We start from the raw sequence: 11,090 nt of genomic DNA, 5'->3' as shown, positions 1-11,090 counted from the left end.
GTTGCACATCAACATGTCCAAGTCGGTCCCGATTCCGGTGCAGTGCATCCAGTACTTGGGGGCCTCCATCAATACGCTGTCAGCAAGCGTGTCTCCTTCGGAAGAGCGACGTTTATCACTCGTTCGGAAGGCTCAGGCTCTCATGAAAACTCCGTCTACGACTGTGAGGACGGTGTCTTCTCTACTGGGATCGATGGCCTCTTGCATCTTTCTCACTCCTCACGCACGGCTACAGATGAGACCTCTGCAGGAGTGCTTGGAGGATCAGTGGGACCAGAGGAGAGGTTCTTGGGACGACAGGATACGACTGTCTCTACATGCTCTTCAGTCTCTGAAGTGGTGGTGCTCGAAGGAGAATCTCCTCAGAGGCGTTCCCTTCCACAAGGACATTCCCACGCAGACCATCGTGACGGATGCGTCTCTCCAAGGTTGGGGGGCGCATTCCGGAGACCTGCAAATTCAAGGGACGTGGTCCCCGACGGAGTCCACGTACCACATCAATTTCCTGGAACTGAGAGCTGTTCACTTGGCACTGAAGGCCTTTCATCCGTCCTTTCAGACCAACTCTCTGCTTGTTCAGACGGACAACACGACGACGATGTATTACCTCAACAAGCAGGGGGGCTCGAGATCGCGCACTCTGTCGCAGGGGGCGCAGGCGATCTGGCACTGGCTTCTGGCTCGAGGACTGTCGATTACGGCCACCCATCTGCCAGGTGTGCAGAATGTTCAGGCAGACGAACTGAGCAGAATCGTGCAGGAAAACCACGAATGGGTCATAAACGACGAAGTACTGGGAGAAGTCTTCGCAAGGTGGGGAACTCCAGACGTAGATCTGTTCGCCACCGCCGAAAACAGCAAATGCCGAGGCTTCGCCTCCAGGTACTACCAGCCAGGGACGCTGGGGAACGCGTTATGGATCAACTGGTCGAACAGCTTTCTGTACGCTTTTCCACCAATTCCCCTGATTCCGGCGGTTCTCATCAAGCTGTCTCACTCCAGGGCGAGGATGATTCTGATTGCCCCGGAATGGCCCAGACAGTGGTGGTTCACGGACCTACTTCACCGATCTCTCCTTCCTCACATGAAGCTGCCGTGCAGGCCGGACCTTCTCACGAAGTTCGGGGGGCGGATGGTGCACCCCAACCTCTCGTCTTTGAGTTTGGCGGCATGGCTCCTGAAATAGTACAATATGGCCATCTGAATCTCCCAGAGGATTGTATGGGCATACTGAAGGAGGCTAAGCGACCTTCCACTAGGACTTCCTATGCTTACAAGTGGAAGAGGTTTTGCATCTGGTGCAAGTCTAAGAACTATGACCCTACGTCATGCAAGGAGGATGTCATCCTTCCATATCTGCTTCATCTGGCGCAGTCGGGCCTTAATGTCCATTCCATTAAGGTTCATCTGGCTGCTTTGACTGCCTACAGGAAAGGACCTTCACAGACTTCCTTTTTCCAGATCCCTGTGATCAAAGATTTTTTGGAAGGCTTGAAGAAAGTGTTCCCTCCTGTCAGGCTTCCTTCGCCTTCATGGGACTTGAATGTGGTGCTGTCCAGATTGATGAAGGAGCCTTTTGAACCCATTCATAAGGCTTCGTTGCAGCACCTGTCCTGGAAGGCGGCGTTCCTCGTGGCCATTACATCGGCCCGCAGGGTGAGTGAGATTCAGGCATTGTGTTGCCAAGAACCTTATACTGTATTTCATAATGCTAAAGTTGTTATGCGTACTCACCCTAAGTTTCTTCCCAAGGTTGTTTCTGATTTTCATATCAATCAGACTATCACTTTGCCTACGTTCTTTCAGAACCCTTCCTCTCCGGCGGAAAGGTCTTTACATTCCCTGGATGTGCGGAGGGTGCTGAAGTTTTATCTTGATAAGACTAAAGATATTCGTAGGTCAGACCAATTGTTCATCAATTATGGCTCAGTCAGGACGGGTCTTGCTACCTCTAAACAGTCCATCTCTAGGTGGATTGTGTCCTGCATTCAGTTGTGTTACTGCAAAGCTAATAAGACCTTAGGGGGCAAACCTAAGGCTCATTCCACCAGGGGCAAGGCTGCTACGACAGCTATGCTCCGTAATGTTCCCATTGCAGAGATCTGCAAGGCGGCCACTTGGAAGTCGGTCCATACCTTTGCTAAGCATTACTGCCTGGACTCTGATGCCAGGGCAGACGCTCAGGTTGGGCAGGCTTCGCTGCGGAATCTGTTCGCACAGTAGTGGCGTTATTTTACTCTCCACCGCCGCTTGGTGTGGGGATGGGCTTGCCATTCTATTCACTAGATTATGACTATACACAGAGATCCCCTACTACAGAAGGAGTAGTTTCTGTCCTGTAACTCCAGTTCTGTAGTAGGGGTATCTCTGTTATAGTCATAAGCGCCCTCCCGCCTCCCCGGTGGAGTGTTGTTCATGATCATAATGCTACAGGTCTGGCGTTTTCTACGCCTTCGAAAAGAACTGAGGCTAAGTTGGACCTGCTATGCATTCTGGGATACTGAGAGAAGGTTCTGGAAGGTTCCTTAAAGGCACAGTATCCTAATTAAGCCACATAATGGCAGCCTATGGGGCTTGTCTGTCCAGGTTCTTCTCTCTATCATTCCTGAGGGATTTTGCTGTTAAGCAAGGGAAATCTGTACAGGCTTTGCTGTTTTGTGGATTTTATGGTGGAATTTCTAGTTGAAGTACTGGACAGTGTAGCCTTTTGGCTGCATTATCTGTCTTTAAATTCTCTCTTAAGTGTCTATGCATTTTCTGCATTTTTTGACACTGTAAGAGATTATTTTTGATTGCTCCGGGGTCCACGCACATGGGCGGGACTATTCACTAGATTATGACTATAACAGAGATACCCCTACTACAGAACTGGAGTTACAGGACAGAAACTACTCCTTATCTGGCAATGTTTTATTTAATGGTCCTTTAAAGAGTCAACATTTTATGTCTATGTTTAATCTATATTTTACTCCCGCAAAATTGGCAAAGTGGAATTCCGCGCCGGGTAATAAGTGCAACCGCTGTGGTTTATTCGCAGCAGATGCACTTCATATGTTTTTTCTTTGTTCTAAACTCTGCAACTTTATTAGGGATGTTGAATATTTTTTGAACCATAGCTTAGATATTCAACTACAATTATCTGCTGATCTGGTGATATTAGGCTCTCACGAAAGACTAGCCAGGCCTGGGATTCAGGCTGAGGCAGGATTCATTTTTATTTGTATGTCTATATTCCGACTTTGCAGAACGACCCAATGGCTGGATGCTGAACCGCCAATGTTTATTAATTGGCAATCTAGATTACTGTCCATATATCATCTTGAGATTGCAGTGTATAAATCTAAGAGAAAGAAAATGTTGAGTTTGAAATTGTGGGCACCTATTGCCAACTGGATATGAATTCTATCTTGATGTATTTTCCGGAAGTTATTATTTGCTTTACTTTTGCTTGTTTGTATACATTTATAAGATCTGTTTATGTTAATCTTAAAACGGATGATGTATCATGATTGCCGGTTTATTCTATTTTTTTTGTGTTCTTTCTGTCTGCTGATAAAAACTTAAATAAATAAATAATGAAAAAAAAAAATGCAGCATGCGCTGCAATAGCAAAAAATTATCTCTGATCATACATGGTGCAAATATGGGGGTTAACCAAACAGTGCAAGTAGACCAGTAGGATAGCAAGGTTGGTTTATGCACTACCCCCATTTTAAGCGTGAGGCCCAAAAATATCTTCACTGATGACATCTCAAATGACATCACTTAAGTCATACAGTCAATTTTTAAGGAATATTTGTAGTTTGTGAAATTTGACACTTAGAAACTTTTCTGGTGAAAACCAGTCAATCGATTCCTATGGGAGGAAATACAAGTTACTGGTAAGTACGGTTAGAATTAATTTTCAGGGTCAGTGCTGGGCTAAAAGATGCAGCACTGGGTTATTTCCTGATAACAGGTGAGTAAATCGGAATTCGTTGTTCGAATAATTTTAGGTGAATATTTTAAAGTTCCAAAACTCCACACTTAGAAGAATTTCCAAGTGAAACCAGTCAATGTTGGCCTATGGAAGGAAATTCAAGTTACTGGTAAGTATGTTTAGAGTTACTTTTCAGGATCTGTACTCGGCTCACAGATGCAGCACTGAGGTCTCTCCTGATAACAGGTGAGTAAATCGGAATTCGTAGATTGGCTGATTTCACTTTGGTCCACTATATATAGAGCCACTTTCCTACACCATCCCCTGCCTTCGCCCCTTTGTAAACGCACCCTGTGTCCATTTTAATTTGGGAGATTAAGTCCCCTTGTATCTTGAGGGTCCTTAGGGTCCAACTTGCCCACCTGGTACCTCCAGTAAGTGCCACAGAGCTGCATTGCAGAGAGGTGTAAAAAGGGGCATGGCCTCTGAACACCTCTGCAACGCAGCTCCCTGGCGCATACTGGAGGTTCCTGGTGGGCTAGTTGGCCCCCAGGAATCCTCAAGATGGAAGAGGAATTAATTTCTAACTTAAAACGCACCACAGGGCACATTTGCACAGTGGTAAAGGAAGGGGCGGGGCCTGAGGTGACTTGTGCAAACACGCCCTGTGGCACGTTTTAAAATGGGGAATTAATTCCTCTTCAATCCTGAAGTCCCCTGGGGGCCAACTAGCCCAGCAGGTACCTCCAGTATGCACCAGGAAGCTGCGTTGCAGAGGGCTGTTCAAAGGCCACGCCCCTTTTTACACCTTTCCACAACGCAGCTCCGTGGTGCCTATTGAAGGTACCTGGTGGGCTAGTTGGCCCCCAGGGCACCTCAGGATTGAAGAGGAATTAATTCCCCAACTTAAAACCCGCCACAGGGTGTGTTTGCACACATCACCTCAGGCCCGCCCCCTACCTTCACCACTGTGCAAATGCGTCCCGTGGCGCATTTTAAGTTGAGGGAATTAACTCCCCTTGAATACTGAGGTACTCTAGGGGCCAACTAGCCCGCCATGTACCTCCAGTAAGCACCACGGAACTGCGTTGCAGAGACGTGTAAAAAGGGGCGTGGCCTCAGAACACCTCTCTGCAACGCAGCCCCCTGGCGCATACTGGAGGTTACTTGTGGGCTAGTTGGCCCCCAGGGACCCTCAGTATTCAAGGCGAATTTGTTCCCTCTCTGGGCGCATTTGCAGAGTGGAGCCTCCGGCCGCGATCCCGTTTTTAATATTTTTTTTTTAAGAAGGGGCTGTGTAGCCCCCCCTTCTTTTTCAAAATTTTTGGCCCTGGAGACCCCATCCCCCAGGGCCTGCCCCAATTGTTTTTAAAAAAATGTAAATGTTGTGAAGGGGGCTGCGTAGCCCCCTTCCCAAGGCCATAATCTGCCCCGGGGACCCCTTCCACCGAGGCATGGATGTTTTTTTTTTTTTTATATATTTCTTTTTTTTGAAGGGGGCTGCCTTGCCTTTTTAAAATATTTTCCACTTTGTGAAGGGGGGCCACGTGGCCCCCCCCACTCCTGGGCCACTAATAGCCCCAGAGACCCCATCCCCTGGGGCTGGCCCTCTCCTTTGGGGGCTGCGGGGGGGGGGTCCCCAATCCACCCACGGTCCCAGCCGGCTTGTGCGTCCTGCAGGAGCCGGCATTGCTTTTCCACATGGGGAGCAACTAACATGCTGCTCCCCCTGTGGAAAAGCAATCTGCTTTGCTATTTGGAAGAGAGAGCATGTTTGCCTGCTCTCTCTTCCAAATAGCAAAGCAGATTGCAATGACAGGGTGGGAGCCGCGAGGCTCCCGCCCTGTCATTGCAAACGGCAGTGTCCCGTGGGTGGGCACCCCGGGACACTGCATGAGCCGGCCCTGGAGGGTGGCAGTTCCCAGGGCCTCGACAAGGCTCTAGGAGGGGGGCCCCCTCCCTCATTTTACAAAGCCCCAGGGTGTGGTGGTGCCCGGGGGTCCATCATTGATCCCCCAATTTGAATATTTAGTGCCCCAGGGAGGTGGCGGTGAGGAAGCTTCAGCCCCCCCCACAGCGTATATTTTTATGGGTGGCGGTCCCGGGGCTGCTGGGGAACCGTGAGCCCCACCAACTCATTTTAAGATTCCCCGGGGGCTGGTGGTCCCCGGGGCTGGGGGGCCTGAGAGCCCCATATTTTGAACAAGAAACCAAATCTGCAATGCTACCTAAAAAAATCAGCCAATAGTTCCACTTACCACTAACAAATTAACATCAACGTTTAACTAATGTAAGAACGTTGACTATGTACTGCGTGAATTACATCCAACTCACACCCATATTTAAAGATCAATATGTGATAGAGGTTCTCATGATACACTTCCAACACCAAAGAAAATCCCAATACCCAACGCCACCACAACCACTCCCCCACCCCTCCCCCCACCTTCTACCTCAGAGGCAGCGCAACACAGGACAACTGACCTTTCCAAAATAATATATCCCCTCAACAGTACAGTAGCTCAATCTACAGAGATGTGGCAACCAAGTATGTATAAGGGAAAGAACTCGAACATTAACAATAATGTACACAACGCTAAGACTATCGGTATATTTTTGTGTCTGTGTATTTATTGTGTTTGTAAAATGCTGCTCCTCCGCCCTACCACATTATATTGTGCTATAAATAGCGTATGCAACCATCTTACCTGTGACAGTAAGTGTGGACTATTCCTGCTTTTTTTTTTAAAGCATATTTATATAGCTCAAAATTAACCCAAAACTATATCAGCAATTTACATGAGCACTGTATTTAAAATACATTTTCAGGCACGCGTACATTACGTCATTACTCTACAATAACAGGATGTGGACGCAACTCCGAGCCTCGAACACTGATTTCCAGCACCAAGTTCTACAGTGTACCTGAATAACCACATATTGTGTGCAACTATGAACGAATATAGAGTCAATGATACCCCGTACCTTCCATGTTGGCCAAGTTGTGGAACTTTACAGATATAATGACACATTTGCTTTTAAGACCCGGGTGACGTCAGCACTACTAAACCAACACCCAAATCAGTTGATTTCTCATATAGCTCACGACGGGACCAAGCCCATAGCTCCGGAATTATGGTTTAGAGCCTCGCGCAGCACTGGCATACGTCAGGCCAGCCAACTCCACTTACGCTACCAGGAAAAAACAAAACATTGCCCAGATTTCCATTGTGGTGATTTCTTGGTTCCAGGTCTAGTTGTCAGAATGGAACACACACACTCCCTCATGGCTGGTATACACCCACACCACACCCAGCGCATGCGTCACTACACACGTGACCCTACCAATAAAAAAGCCGGAGCGCACGTGCTGTGCGCCATTTTAGAGTTGCTCCTATCGCAAGCGCTGTGATGGCCCGTCCTATTGGTTCGGACACCTCATGTAGACACAAACCATCGAATACAAGGGCCCACCACTACGTGCGTGGCCTATTTGGTCACTGAGTTAGTGGTACCGGAAGGACTGAGCGGGTGAGGAACCTGCGATGATGATGGGAGCACGAGTATGTCGTAAGCCATACTGATATCAAGACTCTGCACCAAATGTGAGACTTCTTGGTGGCAGAGTGGGACTGCATGATGTAGAAGGTGTCTTGTCCACGAAAACATGAGCAGTGAGGCCTGGGTGCGCATCGGAGGGAGTCGATGAGCTGCAGCAGACTGTATAAAAGAAACGACGCAGCGATTTAGACCAACGCAGTCCTATATACCGATTCTTATTTTTTTTTCCAATAGAAGGAACGTTTTTATAATCGGGCAAACATCCGGAATATAAACTGTACAAATAGTTGTTTTTAAATGCGGGAGGGAAGTTGTGTGAAAGGGCGATGTTATTGTACTCCACATTAAGATAGTAACAAATATCAATCATAACATCTTTAATTTATTATCTTTTAGATGTAGAGCTTCAGGGTGCATTATGTGCCGGCACGTTGCGAAAAACACACCGGTGACAGAAAGGTGAGCTGCGAATATTCTTTTCAGTCACTCTCTCACTTCCTCTCTCCTTTCATAAAGAAATGACACACTCAAGAGCAATGTGGCTGTAAAATCTACCACAGCTCTTTTGAATTTTTCAAAGAGATTGGGAGCAAGACCCATGGAGGCTATGATCCGTATTTATAAATCAAAGTGTATGGCAATTGCCTCATACGGGTCTGATATCTGGGGCTACGTGCCAACACCTGGGATCCAAATCATAGAAAACAAGTTTATTCGATCCCTCTTGTCACTCCCGCAATCATCCCCCACATTTTCAATTCACTGTGAAGTGGGCTTGGGGTATATTTCTGACTACCTGAAAATGGCCCCTTTGTTACGATGGGTTAAAACCTGGTTGAACGAGGAAATCATGCTGAACCACCTGATACTCAAGGACTGTGTGGCCCTGGACAGAGCTAACAGAATACCCTGGCTTTCGTATGTTAGAGCGGCATGCGATAGGCTAGGGCGTCCGGAAATGTATTCCACAGGGCCTCAGGAACGAGGATGTAGGGTGGATTAAGCGTAATTTGCTCAACTTGTTGGAGTCAGAAAGGGAGGAGGTTGAACTTAGGAAACCCATAGTGAGATCAATCTATCAGCTGGTAATCTCCCCAGTTATGGAACCGTACCTGAAGTACGTGACTAAACCTTACCATTGCTTCCTCCTGGTTAGATTTAGGTTCAACCTCATCCACCTTACGCTGGGCACTTATCCAAAGTGGGGGACCCCAGAAAATACCCCACCTTGCACCTGTGACAGTTTATCCACACAGGACACGCTCCACTTAGTGATGTTCTGTGAGCATTACTTGGTGGTCCGCAAATTTTTTTTAAACCCAATCCTGAAGGAATTAAAATTTGCCCAGGTGAGGCCTGCCCTCTTACATTTACAAATGCTTGATTCCGTTCAGGTCACCCACAGTGTAGCCAGTTTTTTGGTAGCGGCAGCGCGCATAAACAAAACAAGACTCACCCAGACAAATTTATTAGTAGGATGATATTGCTTAAAATTTTTATCTAATAATGTACTGAGGATTGTTTGAAATGGTGGTGGGTCTATTGTTTTACGATATTGATTTTATCTTATTTTCTCTTTGTATCAAAGATTTTAATTATCTTAATTTGTCAATACTGAACTGCAATCATGTGTACATTTGTATAATTTTAACATGTGTAAAACATGTGAAATAATGAATTTCGCATTGCTTTTATGATTTTTATTAACCGAAATAAAGATATTTGACTGACTTACTGAAATGACACACAATGTTAACTTCCTTTTTATCTTACAGGTTGTGTTTCACAAATTGGCGTCAACCCCCCCAAAACCTACAAATCTCTACGTTGGTGTATTCTGCGATGATGCGTGGCCATCGCAACAACGTCTGAGAAGCGTGCTTCGACACGTGGTGCACCCTCTTTGAATCACGCCAATGGCAAAAGGTGAGCAAAGAAACTTGTTTCCGAAACGACAAGTTATCTGTGAAAGAGAAAGGAGAGCGTGGGTAGTGTGCAGCAGCTTCACTGCGTAGGAATGTACAATTACCTCCGAGCAATGAGGATAGGTTACAACAGTCTGAGGGGAAGATCTGCAAGCTCCTTGCGCCACTTTTGTGTTGCTTTTAACATGAGAAAAGTGGCGCAAGGAGCTTCTAAATCTGCCTCTGACTTCCCAAGAAAAACACTCACCTCCGGAATCTGCGAGTCAAGGGGGTGCAGCAGTCTAGGTACTCAATATTGAGAGCTTACCGCTATGCAGTGGGAGTGCATGAGATATACTACTTTACAAGAAAAACAGTGCACAGACACCTCCTTACAGTGGAACTTGATGAAATACATTATCCTGAGTGTACAAATAAATAAAGCAAAGATATACGTGTGCAGTTGTATGTACTATGCTATTACTAACTCTATATACTATCTTTCAGATCACTAAACTGGAGGGTGCACTATGAACCAGCACGTGCTTGGACACACAACGGAGGCAAAAAGTGAGCTACAAGTATTTTCTCCAGTATTAACTGCTCCGTCTATAACTTTCTCTCTCTCACAGTTTTAATGTTGTTTTTTCTCTCTTTCTCTCACTCTCTCTCACATCGTTTCTCTTTCTCTTTTAAAGTTATGGACGCTGCTGTCCACTCTGCCGTTTTCAACCAAAGCTGAGTTCAAGTTGTGAACTCTGTTGGTCACAGTGTTTACACAAGGTAAGCAGAGCGGCCTAGATATACAATGCCTCTGATTAAATGCATTAGAAATAAAATAGCTTATTTACAAGCCCCTTGCGCCACTTTTGTGTCACTTTCAACTTGGGAAAAGTAACACAAAAGTGGCGCAAGAGTCTTGTAAATGAGCCCTAAAGAATATTATCCTGCATAATGACTTAATTTCTCACCTAATTCTGTCTCATCTCTGAATCATTTTAAAGAACTGTTGGTCCATAGTGTAAATCTGACGCAGTAGGCACTTCCATACAGACACCTCTTGAAGCGGGCCTATAAGACAGGTGAAATGTATCAGGCACACTTTCACCAAGTGTTACCTTAACTTGTAATGCTTGACCTCATTTAGTCACATCGATCTAATTTTGAACACTTATTTTCATTTTGCAGATTAACTACCCTACTTCTATTGGAGTCCATATCACATTTTGTTGAATTGTTTTTTTAAAGTTATGTTTCTAGTTATTTATTACATTGTTATCTTTAAGTTACGTTTTCAGTTATTTATTATTGTTTTAATAAAAGTTAATTTAAAAAGTATATACAGGTCTTCTTTTTCTGACAACATTTTACTATTATTTAGTGTGATAATGATATAGTTAGAAAGCATTTAAAAATAGAAATGATATTTATAACTTGAAGTATAATACTGAAGCTAACTCTTTGCCAGATTTTTACCAGAGTCTATAGCTATGACTAACGGTTCCTATGAAAAAGTTTTAAAACTCCACAAGAGTAACTGTTTCGATTAGCAACCAAGGGGCCGATTATGATGGTGGACGGACCTGAGTCTGTCCGCCACCATAGAGTAGGAGGGACCGTCCGCAGGGGCTGCGGCGGTCCCTCCGTGCAGATTAGGATGTGACCGCCAGGGTGGCTGTCACATCCTCAATCTTTAACATTGCGGC

This window comes from Lissotriton helveticus, chromosome 4_1 (assembly GCF_964261635.1).
Source record: "Lissotriton helveticus chromosome 4_1, aLisHel1.1, whole genome shotgun sequence".
Taxonomy (NCBI): Eukaryota; Metazoa; Chordata; class Amphibia; order Caudata; family Salamandridae; genus Lissotriton; species Lissotriton helveticus.
The sequence above is the reverse complement of the archived record's forward strand: the minus strand, read 5'-3'. Positions refer to the sequence as shown.